This window comes from Trachypithecus francoisi, unplaced genomic scaffold (assembly GCF_009764315.1).
Source record: "Trachypithecus francoisi isolate TF-2019V2 unplaced genomic scaffold, Tfra_2.0 Lachesis_group10, whole genome shotgun sequence".
Taxonomy (NCBI): Eukaryota; Metazoa; Chordata; class Mammalia; order Primates; family Cercopithecidae; genus Trachypithecus; species Trachypithecus francoisi.
In genome coordinates, this window is record NW_022681455.1 from 27,402,291 (window position 1) to 27,421,097 (window position 18,807).

The 18,807-nt window shown below is 41.3% G+C and overlaps 1 long non-coding RNA gene and 1 other non-coding gene across 2 annotated transcripts; both read left to right on the plus strand.

Annotated features, from left to right (window-relative positions):
- The first annotated feature begins 1,386 nt into the window (after positions 1-1,386).
- Positions 1,387-1,469, plus strand: TRNAL-UAA. Its single transcript has one exon. It is a non-coding gene; the product is annotated as a tRNA-Leu (tRNA).
- A 6,714-nt stretch (positions 1,470-8,183) lies between these two features.
- Positions 8,184-11,286, plus strand: LOC117086873. The gene is made up of 2 exons (XR_004438604.1): positions 8,184-9,368; positions 9,652-11,286. It is a non-coding gene; the product is annotated as an uncharacterized LOC117086873 (long non-coding RNA).
- The last annotated feature ends 7,521 nt before the right edge of the window (positions 11,287-18,807 follow it).

Consider the following 18,807-nt stretch of genomic DNA (forward strand, 5'->3'; position numbering starts at 1 on the left):
GGCTCACTGCAACCTCTGCCTCTTGGATTCAAGCAATTCTGCTGCCTCAGTCCCCCGAGTAGCTGAGACTACAGGCTCCCGCCACCACGCCCTGCTAATTTCTGTATTTTTAGTAGAGGCGGAGTTTCCCCATATTGGCCAGGCTGGTTTCGAATTCCTGACCTTGTGACCCGCCAGCCTCGGTCTCCCAAAGTGCTAGGATTACAGGCGTGAGCCACCGCGCCTAGCTTCTTTACACATTTTCTATTGAGTCTGCTGTTTGATCTTGCTGATTTTAATGGCTTCTTACTATATCATGTAGATTAAGTTGTTTTCATTTGTAAATATTTCAAGTATCTTCTACTTTGGTTGTGTTTGTCTATTTACTTTTCCATTGTGGTTTTCTTTGATTTGGGTGCAGCAGACTATATCAGTGTTTTGCTTTACTCTGTGTGTGTGTGTGTGTTGTGTGTGTGTGTGTGTGTGTGTGTTGAGACGGAGTCTTGCTCTGTTGCTCAGGCTGGAGTGCAGTGGCACGATCTCGGCTCACTGCAACCTCCGCCTCCCAGGTTCAAGCGATTCTCCTGCCTCAGCCTCCCGAGTAGCTGGGGTTATAGGCACATGCCACCACCCCCGGCTAGTTTTTGTATTTTTTAGTAGAGACGGGGTTTCGCCATGTTGACCAGACTGGTCTCAAACTCTTGACCTCAGGTGATCCGCCCGCCTCGGCCTCCCATAGTGCTGGAATTACAGGCGTGAGCCACCACGCTCGGCCTATTGTTTGTGTTTTTAGTTTTGTTTGTTCGTTTGTTTAATGTTCTTCTGTCCCCTAGATAATAATGCTATTTTTCTACATATGTTTCTATTATTTTTTATCAGTCATATGTAGGCATTTAAACTATCTTGATAAGTATATTTTACAAAATCCACAGATGATTATACTGTATAGTGCATGTTTAAAAAATCACAACGATAGAATAATTAAAACCTTCTGTATGTCAATGTATGGGAGACTCTTTTCTCCGACATGTTCTTTCCTCCACCCAGCAATCGCCTGAACCCGGGAGGCGGAGGTTGCTGAATCTTTAGAATTCAGCTCTGATCCCAGCATTGACAGGCGTGGATTTCCCTCAACATGCCTCATTTTAGTGGAAGTCCAAGGAATCAGGGATGGTTCGTCTTTCCACTAACACCTAGTATAGTGCCTGTCACAAATTAGTGATTAAGCATACTTTTGGAAATATATCTTTTCATTTGTTTATTTCCAAGCAATATTAGAAAGATTTATTAACTTTGTACACTCTTTTAAACATGGTCCTAGTTTTCACGGATACAAAATTATTCATAATCTTCCAGAAACTACAAATTCTAGCCTAGTAAACACTGACAAGGACCCCGCATCTTGTCACCGGGATGGCCGAGTGGTTAAGGCGTTGGACTTAAGATCCAATGGACATGTGTCCGCGTGGGTTCGAGCCCCACTCCCGGTAGGTGTTGGTGCACGTTTTGACGTTTGCGATTTCTGGCGCAAAGTTGGAAGCTAGGTATGCTTACACAAAGAACTAGTATGACAACCTTCTCACTTTGAGTGTAAATGCTTCAAAAGATAACGAGGGTTATTAAACAATATTCTCCCCAACACACAATTTTTTTTATCTTCAAAGAAATTGCTTCCTGCGAAGTATTAAGTAGGAGGCGCCTCTTCCCACAATTCCTATAGCCTAACAGCACAGTGTATTCAAGTCCTGAATACATTCCTATCACTGTGGAATGTATTCCAAGTACATTGACACGCCTGTAATCCTAGCACTTTGGGAGGCTGAGGCGAGCGGATCACTTGAGGTCAGGAGTTCAACACCAGCCTGGCCAATATAGCGAAACCCTGTCTCTACTAATAATACAAAAATTAACCGAGGGTAGTGGCGGGCGCCTGTAATTCCAGCTACTCGGGAGGCTGACGCAGGAGAATCGCTTAAACCCGGGAAGTGAAGGTTGCAGTGAGCCAAGATCGCACCATTGCGCACCAGCCCAAGCGACAGAAGCAAAACTCCGTCTCAAAAAAAAAAAAGAGAGAGAGAAGAAAGAAAGAAAGAAAGAAAGAAAGAAAGAAAGAAAGAAAGAAGGAGAGAGAAAGAAAGAAAAGAAAGAAAAGAAAGGAAAGAAAGAAAGAAAGAGAAAGAAAAGAAAGAAGAAAGAAAGAAAGAAAGAAAGAAGAGAAAGAAAGATAAAGAAAGAAAAGAAAGAGAGAGAGAGAGAGAGAGAAAGGAAGGAAGGAGGGAGGGAGGAGGGAGGGAGGGAGGGAAGGAAGGAGGAAGGAAGGAAGGAAGGAAGGAAGGAAGGAAGGAAGGAAGATCAGCGGAATGTGGTGGTGCGCTCCTGCAAGCCCAGCTACTCCGGAGGCTGAGACATGAGAATCGCCGGAAGCGGGGAGGAGGCAGAGATTGCAGTGACTGAGATGGCGGCACTGCACTCCAGCCTCGGCAACAGAGTGAGACTCTGTCTCAAAAAAAAAAAGGAATTGTGGGAAGAGAGAGCCTAAGTGGATGCTCTGCCTAAACAGACCTGAATTCTGCAGGCGATTCAGTTCCAAAAGAAAGGAAATTGTGAAATATTTTGCTTTTAGGTTCTCTTTGTCACTGAGGCAGGCAAAAGTGAATCCTACATGCACTGCTTCTTTTTGTTGCCAGAGAGCGGGACTCAGAGAAGCCCAACTCCACTAAGGTTAAGGCTCTCAATATTCCTTACAAAAATCAGACTCAGGTAGGAGAAATTATCCCAAATGCGAGCAAGATTGTCGAATGTAAGTAGTCTTTCAGACTAGAAATGTTCAGCTAAGACATTATAGTAAAACATCAATAAGTAAATAATGTGCTTTTAAATTTACTTCAACGAGCAAGAGATAATTGGCCAACCTAAATCAATATTGAAAAGAAAATGAAAGGAAATGATCCTCGGTGTGGTTATAGTTTTATAAAAGAAAAATATGTGTAATCCGACTGCTGTATATACTTAGTGAGAGACTATCCTTGCATCCCATGACTGCAACCAATTGTTGTTTGAGTTCTGCTGTTTTTTAAATTATCTCCTGTCCTTCTTCACAGTGATATTGGACCTTCATGTAGTGTTTATCACTTTTGTATTACAAGTTTCATGAGAAACTGCTGACTTGCTTTCCAAAGCAGTCATACCGTCTTAAATTTCCAGCAACAATTCATACCGTTTTAAATTCCCAGGAACCATATATATTAGAGTTTATGTTCCCCCTCATTCTCACCAATGCTTGTTTTCAATTATCTTTTAATTTTTTAGCCATTCTAGCAAAAATATATTAGTATCTTACTGTGATTTTGATTTGCATTTCCCTAAATATTAAAGTATATTTTCATAAAGTATATGTGTTTATCTGTTGGCCATATATAATCTTTGGCAAAGTGTGTGCTTAAATATTCGTTATTATTTGGTTTTCTTGTTTTTGAGTTCTGAGAGCTCCTTATATTTTCTGAACAAACCACAATAATCAGATATGTGGTTTTTTTGTTTGTTTGTTTGTTTGTTTTTGAGACGGAGTCTCGCTCTGTCGCCCAGGCTGGAGTGCAATGGCGCAATCTCAGCTCACTGCAACCCCTGCCTCCCAGGTTCAAGCGATTCTCCTACCTCAGCCTCCTGAGTAGCTGGGATTACAGGCGCCTGCCACCATGCCTGTCTAATTTTTTTGCATTTTTAGTAGGACGGAGTTTGCCATGTTGACCAGGCTGGTCTCAAACTCCTGATCTCAGATGATCCAGCTGGGATTACAGGCGTGAGTTATGGCGCCTGGCCCTAATTGTTCATTTCTAATACGGTAACTGACTTACCATGGTTTGCCTTAAATTTTCTAAACTTTTTGATGTTTTTTTTGGGGGGAGGGTACTAAATGCATTTTTGACTTATAGTCTTATTTTTTTTTTTTTTTGGAGTCCTGTGGGAAGAGGGGAAACAAAGCCTGTTGAGAAGGAAGAGCCAGTGAGAAAGACAGAAAATCAGGAGAGCAGTGTCTTGGAAATCAAATAAAATGTTTTAAGAAGAATAATGTGCCTATTGCCCCTGAGAAGTCAAGAAAGATAAGGACTTGGGAGTGATCATTAATTTTAGACATGTAAAGGTCATTCATGATTTTGACCAGAAGTTTCCATGAAGTGCTGATACCAAAAAACCTAAAGGTGGTGGGTTTCCAAAAGAAAGGGAAGAGAGAAACTGCAGATTGTAAATCTGAATAACTGAATATAGGAAATTTTTAAATAAAGTCATCTGAGACATGGGGCACTAACTAGAGAAAAATGTTGAGCCAAGAGAAGCTTTTTTTACGATAGAGGTCAAACTCCTGACCTCAGGTAATCCGCCAGTCTTGGCCTTCCAAAGTATTGGGATTACAGGCATGAGCCACAGCCTGGCCAACGTGGTGAAACTCTGACTCTACTAAAAATACAAAAATTAGCTGCGCATGGTGGCGCAAGCCTGTAATCCCAGCTACTCGGGAGGCTGAGGCAGAGAATCGCTTGAACCTGGGAGGCAGAGGTTGCAGTGAGCCAAAATCGTGCCACTGCACTCCAGCCTGGGTAACAAGAGCAAAACTCCGCCTAAAAAAAAAAAAAAAAAAAAAAGATAGGGGTCAAATGTCATATTTAAATGTTCATAGGAATAATCCAAAAGCTAGGAGAAAATTGCTGAGTTCAATGTAGATAAAATTCTCTTTATGTCATTAGTAATTCACTGATGGGAGTATGGGAAAACTACTTTCCCTTCAGGAGAATAAGGAATTTTTCAAAGCTGTCTAACACAACAGGTCACCAGTAAATTTTGATTTCATGCTTCTCTTCTGTTATTTTTTGTTTTCAAGACAAAGATACATGGAGACTCATTCTAGAATAGCTACGCTAAAATTTAAAGTGGTGGAAGGAATCATGAGAAGTCAATTACGGAGCAACAGACTTGGCAATCCACTAGTTTGCCATGTCACTGGTGTCATTTAATGAACACTGCTCCACCTCCAGCCTATCACAAAAGTGATCTATATTCTTCAGAAGTGTCCATATTTTCTAACATTTAATGCTGACTCTCAAGCTCAGGCCATATGTAATTTGCCTTTTGTAAAGGCAGTTAATCCATTGGCTATCAAGTAATCTGTGAGGAGATCTATGAGACCTTCAGTTAAAACAAATAAATAAATAAAAACAAAAGCTCTTCCCAAAAGGGATTCAAGTATTTAGATAGGTACTCCACATGGATTCTTAAAGGGTACATTGAAACTGGAAAAACTAAAGATAATCAGATAGTAGACAGACATAATAGATTCAAAGAGAAGATGACACTGAAAGATTTATTGATTCACATTCATCCCCAATTGATAGAATATAGATCAATGAATTACTGCCCTTCAGTGGGGTTGAGATAATCTAGACTTTCCATAGATCTTAATAAATTAAGAGATACTTTGAGCTGGAATATAGATGACCTTATTGCTAAAACCCAGTGTGGGTAACTTCAATCACACCTAGCTTCCAGGTATTAGAAGGAGGGACAGGAGATGGATGGAGAGAGCTTACACCAGATAGGTCCTGCTATGAACTTTCAGAAAAGGAAAATAGGTTGTTCCAGTTCTAATGACACAACATATCTGAAGTCCCAGGCCTAAGGTAATCTTTGCTCCTCTCTCCCAACCTCTCTTCAAGCATGTGTCCTCTTTTCTTTAGACAAAGAAGAATTTGATCACTCATTCATTCACAAGAAGTATTTATTAAATGTATACTATGTGTCACATACTGTACTAACCACTAGGGTAACACCAATGAACAAAATAGAAAGAAATATTTCCTTTCTAATGGCAGGGTTAATGTGCTTTTTTAGAAAAGTAAAGCATAGGCCAGGTGAGGTGGCTCACACCTGTAATCCCAACACTTTGGGAGGCTGAGGCAGGTGGATCACGAGGTCAGGAGTTCAAGGCCAGTCTGGCCAAGATGGTGAACCCCTATCTCTACTAAAAATACAAAAATTAGCCGGGTGTGGTGGCAGACGCCTGTAATTCCAGCTACTTAGGAGGCTGAGGCAGGAGAATCGCTTGAACCTGGGCAGCACAGGTTGCAGTGAGCCAAGATCCCGCCAATGCACTCCAGCCTGGGCAACAGTGAGACTCCATCTCAAAAAAAAAAAAAAAAAAAAAAAGACAGTGTATATAAAATACATGATGTGATGACAAATGCTAAAGAGAAAAGTTAATCAAGGATGGACATTAGGGTTGAGTTTTTATTTTCAATTTCTAAATGGAGTAAATGTTATATTTGAGCAAAACTATCAAGAAAGAAAATGAATTAGCCATGGGGTTATCTAGGTAAAGTCATTCCAAACATAGGAAATCATGCCCACAAAGACCTTGATGTGTTTCTCTTATTATTAGAATAGTAGCAAAAAAGCTAACTTTGCTGATGTAGAATGAATGATATTTTAGTGTACATATCAGTTACCTATTGCTACAAATATACTTTTTAATAAACCACCTCAATAGCTTAAAAAAAATTCAGATCTATTTAGCTCACTAGTTCATAGCTGATAAGTTGGGATTGACCAGACAGTTTGTGTCCCAGCTGGGGCACAATAATAAATCAATCTCCATATTGCATTATATATTTTTCCAAACCCATAGAATGTACAACTCCAAGAGTGAACCCTAATGTAAACTATGGATTTTGGGGGATAATGATGTGTCTATGCAGATTCATATGTACAAATGTGCCACTCCAGTGTGGCTTGTTGATAGTGGGGAGGTTGAGGAGGAGGATTAGGCAGAGTATATATGAAAACTCTCCCTGTATTCTTTCATCTAATTTTGCTGTGAACCTAAAACTGCTCTAAAAAATAAAGTCTATTTAAAAACAAGAAAAACAAAAAAAAGCAAGCAGAAAGAGCAAAGGGCTTACTCAAGAATCTTCTTTGTCGGGGCCATGCGCGGTGGCTCACGCCTGTAATCCCAGCACTTTGGGAGGCTGAGGAGGCCGGATCACGGGGTCAGGACAACAGACTATCCTGGCTAACACGGTGAAACCCCGCATCTACTAAAATTACAAAAAATTAGCCAGGCGTGATGGCGGGCCCCTGTAGTCCCAGCTACTCAGGAGGCTGAGGCAGGAGAATGACCTGAACCCAGGAGGCAGAACTTGCAGTGACCCGAGATAGCGCTACTGCACTCCAGCCTAGCGACAGAGCGAGACTTCGTCTCAAAACAAAAACAAAAAAACAACAACAAAAAAATTCTTTGTCATATTTGCTAACGTCCCAAAGTCATGATGCTCAGCTTAAAGAAAGAGTGGAAGAACACTACAAGGTCACCTGAAGAACAGCATGGGTAAAGGTGCGGAGACCAGCTTGGTCGGGGAGACCCTAACCCAGGGGCACTAGAGGAATTAAAGACACACACACAGAAATATAGAGGTGTGAAGTGGGAAATCAGGGGTCTCACAGCCTTCAGAGCAGAGATCCCCGAACAGAGATTTACCCACATATTTATTAACAGCAAACCAGTCATTAGCATTGTTTCTATAGATATGAAATTAACTAAAAGTATCCCTTATGGGAAACGAAGAGATGGGCCAAAGTAAAGGAATAGGTTGTGCTACTTAACATGCCCTTAAGGCACAGATCGCTCATGCTATTGTTTGTGGCTTAAGAATGCCTTTAAGTGGCTTTCCGCCCTGGGCGGGCCAGATGTTCCTTGCCTTCATTCCCGTAAACCCACAACCTTCCAGCTTGGGCATTAGGGCCATTATGAACATGTCACAGTGCTACAGATATTTTGTTTATGGCTAGTTTTGGGGCCAGTTTATGGCCAGATTTTGGGGGGCTTGCTCCCAACAAAAGGGAAGGGAGCATGGTTGGGGTTTGTTTGTTTGTTTGTTTTGAGACGGAGTTTTACTCTTGTTGCCCAGGTTGGAGTGCAGTGGCGTGATCTCGGCTCACCATAACCTCTGTTTCCCGGGTTCAAGCGATTCGCCTGCCTCAGCCACTGGAGTAGCTGGGATTACAGGCATGCGCCACCATGCCCAGCTAATTTTGCATTTTTAGTTGAGATGGGGTTTCTCCATGTTGGTCAGGCTGGTCTTCAACTCCTGACCTCAGGTGATCTGCCCGCCTCAGCCTCGCAAAGTGCTGGGATTATAGCCGTGAGCCACGGCGCCCGGCCCAGAACCGGTTTTCAATCAGTACAATCTGTCAGTAACAATCACTTCTGTGAGCACACTTTTGAAAACTAATCAGTGTCTGCTCCTGGCTTCTGAAAGTTAGCTGATCAGGGATGGACTCACTCCAATAAACGTACCTCTGAGTGCCGACCAAACAATGGCAGTCTCTGACAAGTAATCATGCTCCCATAGATTATAACAACCTAACGAAAAAGATCAGCAATCTGTTCTGTTTTCAGGGACTGTGGTTTACAGTATACCTCTCCCTTGAATGAGCTTTGATTTTGTTTTTTTAAAGTATTGAGCGGTGGTTTCATCATCCTTTGAAAATGCCCCTTTGTCAAATCCGAAATGTCTAAGTTTCGTTTCTTGCTGGGATTATTTTTACCATTTACTTTTCACATCTGTAATTCTGTGTATTCTATAAAATGATATGGTCTTTACAACCACATTGTTTTGCTGTAAATGTAGACCTTGGCAGGCTTTTGCTCCTTTACATATGTTTATCAGTCAGACTGGGCAAACAAAATCCCAATGTTTGAAAACACACTCTAATGATGAGTCTTCAACTGTCACTCCACAAATATTTACTGAATGCCTACTCTGTCTTCAGAGCCATTCTGAGACCTGGCTATCTAGAAGAAAAAAGAAAAAATTCTGTCCTCAAAGACAAAAATTCTGATGAGAACCGACTGAGAATTTAATATGAAAAAAAGGAAAGCAAAATAAGTATGCATGGTTTCCCACTGTGGTTATCTTAATACAAAATATCAATTTCAACAGTGTTGAAAAGATAGCGTCAGGGTTGAGGAGACCATCAGGTGGAGGAAGCATGTGACAGCCACAAGCAGACGCGATAGGCTGGATCCTGAGAAAGGGACCAAAAAAACATGGAGTTCAGATGGACAGCGGGCATCAGACACACATACAAGCCCAGTGCTACCCCCTCTCTAACACCCTCATTTTCTTCACTAAAATGTCTTAGGGTGTCAGGTCTCTTGTTTCATAAGATTTTTTTTTCTTTCCCAAGCCCGTTTAGAGGAGGGCAGGAATCAAACGGGTAGGTGTCACTGCTGAAGAAGAAATGACATCAACATTTAATTCCGACTTTAAGTTGAAGAGGTTGTTATTTTCAACATGTAGCTGGATGTGAAGTGACTGCCGCAAAATTGAAGAGAAAAGGTGACAATCCTTCCGGCCTGTACGGGGATCTAACCCCCGACTTTAGCGTTATTAGTACCACGCTCTAACCAACTGAGCTAACCAGCCATCCCAGAGACAATCTTTTTTTTCTTAATTTTACAAGAGCAAAAAGTTTGTTGTTCTTGTGTTTCTTTAAAACTAAAGGAAATTCTTTTCCTCTCCTCAAAGAGATGTCTTAAAATAATTTTAATTGCGACTATGTAATATTGTTTCTTCAAACTTCTGTTGGTGTTTTACATTTTCCCTTCCCGTACTCCCGCAGGGAAGAAGGAAAACGAAAACGAAAACAACGACAAGACCAAAAACTCCACCTCCAGCAGAAAGGAACTTCGCCTCTCCCGTGGGAAATGATATTTTCTCAAACTCACCTATTCTGCCCGGAGAAAATACTACAGAGAACCATTCACGAGAGGGGCTTCCTTCCTTCTGATCCTGGGAAGGGTCCAGAGACCCAGGGAACGATCTAGAAGCAGAAGTTGGTCGTTCTGAGTTTTCCGTCCAAATGGTTTGATTATGAAATTGACTCACCCTGCGGAATGGCTGGTGGATTTGGTTCGCGGCATGAGGAATCCGCTCCATACTGGAAGGAAGAAACTCTCCGGCAGATATGCCTCGCGAGTTCTTAAAGACTGGGGAGGTACTCCTTCTCTGTGGGCCCCTCAAAATGCCCGGTGGTTATGTCTGTTGCTCCGCTACACGTTATTATAATTAACTGCTTGTGTTACTCTTTGTGCTATCCTGTTCTTCATTCTCCTGGTACCTCGGGTGCCCGCACAGAATGGTAGGCTGCTCGATAGTTTAATGAATGGGGAAAAGGTGTGCAGAAGTCATTTCTGCTGATTATCAAGACTTCAGTTCTTCAAAGTGGAGCACGAGGATCCTCTAGGCGTCAGGCAAACGTCTTTAGGAGTCTCAACGTCTTCTCCCCTCCAAAAAATATTTTCAACAGAAATCAATTTACCTCTTCATTGGTGGTGGAATGGGAAGATGGTGCAGAAAGCTGTCCTTTAATAACAGTTCGGAGGTCTTCTCCGACAAAGGACTTTGTGCGTACCTTTTCCTTCCCAACTCCCGCCGCTATGGCTGTTGGAAAACTAGGAATTCCACTCAGCTAGGCTTCCGCGCCTCTTCCCGTCCGGGCGCGGGAAGTACTGTTCCTGGTACACATTCGCTGCGCCTCGGGCAGCCTAAGGGTTCTCAAGTTCAACAAGCTCAGCACCCAGTTCTTTTCAGACAGGGAACACACTGGCGATGCAAACAGGGTTGAGTTGGTTCAGGTATGCATGTGTTGAAATAGACAAGTCTGCGCCCTAGAGTCCTCGCAAAGATCCTGAACAGGCAGCTCATTTTCCTGGACAATTTCCCAGGAATTAAGAGTGTGGCTCAGGTCTAGTTTGGAGTCCAACTCTAGTTTGCTGGCCAGCAAATAAATTTCGAGTGGAAAGAGGAATTCAGACCATTTCTGGAGTGACAATGGCATCCACGAGCGAGCGCTCTAAATTTTCAGGTCACTTTCAGGTTTCTTTGATTTCTATTTTGAGGACAAAGAGGATAACGTTAGCCTCCATGACCCTGCTGAGTATCTAGGAAAACTTCAAGAATTTGAGGGAGGCCATGTTGTAATATCTGGTCTGAGTGGGCCTCTTTGGATTTGGAGGCTGTTTCCAATAGACACAAGATAAAAACTGAAGATTTAACAGAGCATAGTGGTTAGCCAAGCTGGGCCCTTAGGCTTCAAAATATTGTTACCCATCGTCCTCCACAATTTTTTAAAACTATGTACATCCCCACACACATTTTTGATAAAGTAATATGTATCTTAAGATTAAGCAGATGCTTTTCTTTGTATTATAATTATTGACATTTTAAAAAATTTAAGTGTTGCATAATTCTTGAATACGTTGAAGATTATAAATTTTGAATAATGTAATAATGTTATGCTTAAAATTATTTTAAGTTTTCCATAGCCTACTTACTTGCAACAACAACAAAAATACATATGTACATTACAATCAATTTGGGGGATGGCACAGGCTTTCTTTCTTTTTTTTTTTTTTTTTTTGACAGAGTCTGGCTTTGTCATCCAGGCTGGAGTGCAATGACATGATCTCAGCTCACTGCAACCTCCGCCTCCCGGGTTCAAGCGATTCTCCTGCCTCAGCCTCCTGAGTAGTTAGGATTACAGGTGTGCGCTACCATGCCCGACTAATTTTTGTATTTTTAATGGAGACGGGGTTTCACTATGTTGGTCAGGCTGGTCTCAAACTTCTGACCTCGTGATCCACCCGCCTCAGCCTCCCAAAGTGTTGGGATTACAGGCATGAGCCACTGTGCCTGGCCGGCTTTCATTTTTATGAGTTCCTCTGAGTTGAATTATCACTAAAATTATTACTTATATACAATCAAGCATAACAATAAAAATATGAATTTGGAAACTAATCAGTAAGTATAAAGGTGAAACTAATTGGATATTTATCTAAATGACACACTTGGGCTTTTATAATTAGTTCATGTGATTATTGATAAATGTACACATTGCCATGATAAGTCATTTCAACATCAGTTTTATGCCCAACTTAAAACTACTGAGAAAATGTATTTTAGTATACAAATAAGTGAAAATAGATCAGGTTTTGTTACACAAATGTCTCAGAATTATTTAACACTAAGTTATTTACCAAAAATCACATAGTAACCTACAATAAATAATTACATTTTACACTCTATTCTAGTTGAGAACTTGACTAGATTCTCCCTTAATTTGCTTAAATCAAATATTTGGAAACTTCCTGACTTGCTAAAGGATACTTACATAGCAATTAGAACAATTCAATTACCAGGGAAAGACTCTTCCCACCCAGGTCTTTCCAATGGTCCCTGTGTTGAAGCCCAGAGTGTTTCGCACTTTGAGCTAAAGAACCTTGGTCATATTGAGAAGAGTGAGAGAAACATGGGTTTGTTTGTTTGTTTTGTTTTTGTTGTTATTTGTTTTGTTTTTTAATATAAGAAAGGCCATTGAGAAAATGCACACCTTGATATCAGGAGTGTTCTCAGACAGATCAATTTTAGAAAAAATCTATATGGTGGTTGATGATAGCACAGTGGTACGATCTTGGCTCATGCAACCTGTGCCTCCCGGGTTCAAGCAATTCTCCTGCCTCAGCTCCTTGAGTAGCTGGGATTACAGGCATGTGCTACCATGTCCAGCTAATTGTGTGTGTGTGTGTGTGTGTGTGTGTGGTGTGTGTCATAGAGACGAGGTTTCACTGTGTTCGTCAGGCTGATCTCAAACTCCTGGCCTTGTGATCTACCTGTCTTGGCCTCCCAAAGTGCTGGGATTACAAGCGTGAGCCACCATGCCCGGCCGGATCTTGCACTTTTTAAAATTAGGTCCTCTTGTGTTCCCAAGGGTAAAATTACCCTAGTTTGATAACTGCTGCAGTAGACCACTGGACCTCATTCTCTGAAAAGAGTAGATCTCCACCATCTATCATGTCCCACTACTTTGTGGTACCCATACTCCTAAAGGATAGGTATTATTGAGTGTTTCAATAATTTCACCATGGCACTTGGTTAATAAGTAGCCAAGGCATATGAAAGTTATCGCTTTATTGCCTTTGGAAGTCAGAATTGAAACATGTTTGAATTTGTGCCTTTGTAATCAGTGGAGAGAGTGGGACAGATGTAACTAAACTCTGAGTAACACTAGGAAATACATTAAGCATGTGCATTAACAGGGTAAAGGAAACTTGCTATATGAACCACATATATGTAGGATTTCGGTCAGGGTGGTGGAAGAAGTTGTAAGAGAAAATTACAGGAAAAACATAAACCTTCTTGGAACACTGGGAGGTTTTGTAAAAGCTTTAGGAAAGGCTTATGGCTGAAGGCAGCCTGATCCTCTTACCTTGAGCTAACAGTAAAAAGCAAATAACAAGGGGATGTAAAGAAACTGATCTAGAAAAGTTAGTTTACTTAGGCCTCTGACCCTGGTCTTTAGTCACCGGCAGGACTGCTCTCTTTGGGGAGGGTGACCATATTAATTATCCACAGGTGTGTTGACTCAAAGCCTTTGCCAGTAAATCTGTACTGAATAAATGCCTGCAGGGCCAGCTTGTCAGGGCCGTGGCTACGTACTGTTTAGAACACCCTCCTTGGTGTGTGCAAGCAGACTGCAACAACTCCTTCTGTGAACGCCCGGTCCCCTAGCCCACTCTTTCACTGGATATCTGTGTCTGAGTGCATGTTTTCATCCGACCTTCGGTCAGGGTCTGCAGGTTGGACCCGGCACATACATAGTGTTCATGTGAAAAGGCTTTTCGTAACATCCCAAATCATTTCTAATTTGTGGGGGAAAAAAAGGTCTTACTTCTGAGCACCTTTGTAAGCGTCTGCCTTGCCATGAAAAAAAGTTTCAGTTAGAAGCAAGAAAATGGAGCTCACTTCTAGCTAGACATTTTAGAAGAAAAAGGACAGTAATGCATGTCACTTAATTTGGGACTATATATATATATACACACACATATATATATACACACACACATATATAAAATATAATATTTATATATTATATATATATTTTATATATATAACTTTTTTTTGAGATGGAGTCTCGCTCTCTCGCCAGGCTGGAGTGCAGTGGCATGATCTTGGCTCACTGCAACCTCCGCCTCCTGGGTTCAAGCAATTCTGCCTCAGCCTCCCGAGTAGCTGGGACTACAGGTGCATACCACCACGCCCAGCTAATTTTTGTATTTTTAGTAGAGACATGTATTTTAGTAGTATTTTAGTAGTTTCACCATGTTGGCCAGAATGGTCTCGATCTCTTAACCTCATGATCTACCCACCTCGGCCTCCCAAAGTGCTGGGATCACAGGCGTGAGCCACCGTGCCTGGCGAGTCAACTATATTTTTAAATTTTAAAACCAGATTAATCAATAATGAATTTTCAAAATTCATCAAAAAGGAAATTTTCATATATACAGCATAGACCTGAAAAAAAACATATGACTGACCCAGAACAGAAAGGCATTTAAAGACCTCTTCTATCCTCATTGGGCATTCATTGCATGGCCCCAGTACCCGCCATTACCACCTGCACACCTAGACCTGTCTCGACCTCACAGTCTCTCCCAGACAGAAGCTAACATAGCAGAGACATCATGAGAGTTCCAAGGTTCATTTTGGGGAGTCTTGATTCCTTTTCAGGTCGCTTGTAGGACCGAGAAAGATGCAGACCAGAAATTGCAAGATAATTAGGAGTTTATTGAATTCAAATTCCTTCCACTAGTGCCTGAGGTTCTGGAGAAAAAGAAGGCAATGGCTTCAAAGCAAAAGGCAGTAACTAAGAAAGTGTCCCCAAGGAGAGAGCAGGAGATCTCTGAAAAAAGTTAAACTCCCAAAGGAAAAGGCAAGGGTGGAGGGAAGATATGGGAAATACATTTTGGACAGTGTCACTTTAAAGAGATGGGTCTCCTTTCTCTGTGTAGGGCCAGGAACTCCAGACGCTTGAGACAGAGTGAAGGACTGAGAGGAAATCAAGATCACATGGAAAGTCGTTCACACAAATCAAAAGATGTGTGTCACTTTAAAGAGATGGGTCTCCTTTCTCTGTGTAGGGCCAGGAACTCCAGACGCTTGAGACAGAGTGAAGGACTGAGAGGAAATCAAGATCACATGGAAAGTCGTTCACACAAATCAAAAGATGTCCTTAGTTATCAGGTAGATTTCAAAAATAGTTTATAATGGTTGATTGACGTTCATGAAAGCGTGCTGGATGGGGCACGGGGGATTGAAATGAGTGAGAGCGCTAGTGTTCTGCCTGCGGATGATCACGAATCTGTTGGGCTGCGAATGGTTTAAAAAGGCAAAGCAATCTAGGGGATGGATTTAAAGCTTCCTACAGTATCATAATTTATCCCGTTTTACTGCTCAAATTGAGATGACTTCTGGTAAGAACAGTTTAGAGGAACAAAAACCACAGAGAAGGTACGGGTACTGGAAGCAAACCCACAATTTTGTGGGTGCTAGGACCACACTCGAGCCTAACTAAGCTACCAATCATTCCACTGACTTGTCTTTGCTTTGAAAACATTAACTTCATCAACATTCTTCTTGTAGATAATCTTAGACCGGAAAGAAGTCCCTTCCCACCTTCCACCCCTGCCTCAATAAAAAGAATAATCTATTTTTGATTAAAACAAACAAACTTTGGTTTTAAATCCTACTCATGGAGTAGACAAAGGATGCAGACGTTTTCAAACCTGGAGCTTCTGACTGGGGAATCTACGGAAATTTCTGACCCTCCTGGAGGATATCATGTCTATGCTCGCCAGGGGTCTGACCCACTGAACTTCAGGCAGCAGGCACCTCTTCCCACAATAAAAAGATTCAGTTTCATGCCTGAAGGGATAATCTGGCAGCCTCTGGTCCTCTCTATTCAATGATATTTCCTGGCGTCTTTCAGTTCTCACTTTTCCAGCGTGTTCATGTTTGAAATTGGGGGCTTTCTACCTGTTTGGTTCAGGTTTCTGGAGTCTAAGAAATTACATGAACAAATGGTACAGCCACTTTGGAAAACAGTTCAGTTCAATTTCTTTAAAAGTTAAATTTTATTTTAATATATGCTCTGGTAATTCCACATCTAGGTATCTACTGAATAGAAATGAAAATGTATCTCAACAAAAAGACTAGTGCACAAATGTTCATAGTGGCATTAGTCACAATAGCAAAAAGAGGAAATAACCCAAATGCTCATTAACTGATTAACAGATAATTCAAATACAGTATATCCATAAAAGAGAATATTATTCAGCCATAAAAGGAAATGAAATGCTGATACCTGCTACAACATGGATGAACCTCAAAAACATTATGCTAAGTGAAAGAAACCAGACATAAAAAAGCATATATCGTAGAATTCCTTTTATATGGAATGTTCAAAAAAGGCAAATAAATACATAGAGAAAATAAATTAACGGTTGTCTGAGGCCGAGGATAGAAATGGGAATTCACTGCAAATAGGCATGAAAAGACTTTTGGGGGGTTACTGAAAATGTTCTAAAACTGGACTCTGCTAATAGTTGCACAAATCTGTAAATCTACTATAAAACATTAAATTGTACACTTAAAAACAGGTGAGTTTTATGGTATGTAAATTATACCTAACAAAAGTGATTTTTTTTTTTTAAATGAGTTCAAGAGTCTTCTACAGTGGCTGTTTCCTTTTACATTTCCAGTGCTTGTATTGCCTATCTGTATCAGAGCCATTTTTTGTCAGTATGAAGGATTATCTCATAGTTTTCACTTGCATTTTAGTGGCTGGGTGCAGTGGCTCACGCCTGTAATCCCAGTACTTTGGGAGGCTGAGGTGGGTAGATCTCCTGAGTTCAGGAGTTCGAGACCAGCCTGGCCAAATGGTGAAACCCTGTCTCTACTAAAAATGCAAAATAGCCAGGCGTGGTGGTGTGCACCTGTAATTCCAGCTGCTCGGGAGCCTGAGGCAGGAGAATCACTTGAATCTAGGAGGTGGAGGTTGTAGTGAGCCAAGATCACACCACTGCATTTCAGCCTGGGCGACAGAGTGAGACTCTGTCTCAAAAAAAAAAAAAAAAAAAAAAAAAATTGCATTTTAATAATGACTAATGATGTTGAGCATCTTGTCATGTGCTTATTGGCCACTGGTATATTTTCTTTGGAGAAATACCTATTCAAACCCCTTTTCACTTTCCAATTGTGCTATTTGTCTTATTATTGAGTTGGGATAAAGATCCCTGTCTTTCCAGTCTAACAATTAAAATAACTACGTAAATTGGTATTTATCAAAAAATAAATTTAGAAATTTACTAATACATTTTTTAAAAGATGGGTTCTTACTGTGTTGCCCAGTATGAAGTGCAGTGGCTATTCACAGGCTCGATCACAGTGCACTGCAGCTTTGAACTCCCAGCCCTCCCGCCCCAGCCTCCCAAGTAGCTGAGAATACAGACATGCACCACCACACCCAACTTTAAATTTACTTATGTATTAATTTGTTAAAGGGACCCTTATGGCAACATATCAGTCTTTTTTTTTTTTTTTTTTTTGAGATGGAGTCTAGCTCTGTTGCCCAGGCTGGAGTGCAGCGGCCTGATCTCGGCTCACTGCAAGCTCCGCCTCCCAGGTTCAAGCGATTCTCCTGCCTCAGCCTCCTGAGTAGATGGGATTACAGGCGCCCCCACCACCAGGCCCAGCTAATGTTTGTAATTTTACTAGAGACAGGGTTTCACCATGTCAACCAGGCTGGTCTCAAACTCATGACCTTGTGATCCGCCTGCCTCAGCCTTCCAAAATGCTGGGATTACAAGCGTGAGCAACTGCACCTGGCCATATATAAGTCTTTAAATAAAAACCAAAGCCCTTTCTATGGCTTGCCAGCAGGGTTGAATCTCTGATTACTTCTCTCTTCTCATCTAATTCAAATTCCTTCATTGACTTTCTAGCCCACTAACTGTTGATGTTCCTTGGAGGTGCCAAGCAGGTTTGTGACTCAGAGTCTTTGCACCTGCTTTTGCTTGGGCCAGAAACCCTCTGACTCCAGATAACTTCATGCTCCCCACAGCTCCTCATTCTTGCCTCAGATATTTTTTTTCCCTGCCTTCCTTCCTCTCCACTCACTCCCTTGCCTCAGCTCTTAGGTCACATTCTTAGGGAATTCTTTCCTGAGCAGAAAACTAATTCATTAATTAATCAATTTATCCATATAGCCTTTTGCTCATTGCATATTCGTTGAGAACCTATCAAGTGCCTTGAAGTAGTTTAGATGTTATGAGTACACCAGTGAACAAAACAGACAAAATTTCTTCCCACAATAAGCTTACTTCCTGGGGAATGGTTTGGAAGAGAAATGCAATAAAATATCATCACTATCAGGGAGTGACAACAGAAGGATCAGGGGAAGGGTGTCAGGGGTTGTGCCATTTTATAAGGGTGGTCAGGTAAAACCTATTTGGTAAGATACAATATTTGAATGGAGAACTACAGGAAGTGATAAATAAGACTTGCAGATATTTGGAGGAAAAGCATCCAATGAGAGCAAAAATTCTAAGGAAGGAGTGTGTCTTGTGAAATATAAAATAGCCCAATGCAGCTGGAGCAGTGAACCCAGGAGGGGTAGGAGATGAAATCATGACAGTATATGTAACAGGGGGCCAGGTCATACAGAGTTTTAAAAACTGTTTTCAAAACTTTAGATTTACTTTGAGTAAGATGAGGCACCAGGGAAGTGTTCTGAACCAGCGAGTGAATGATTGTGAATGACTGAGCTAATATTTAATTATATCTCTCTGTCTGCTGAGTGTAGAATAAATCATGAGGCAGAAACAGGTAGACCAGCTAAAAGGCTTCCGTGATATCCCAAGAGAGAGATGATGGTGGCTCA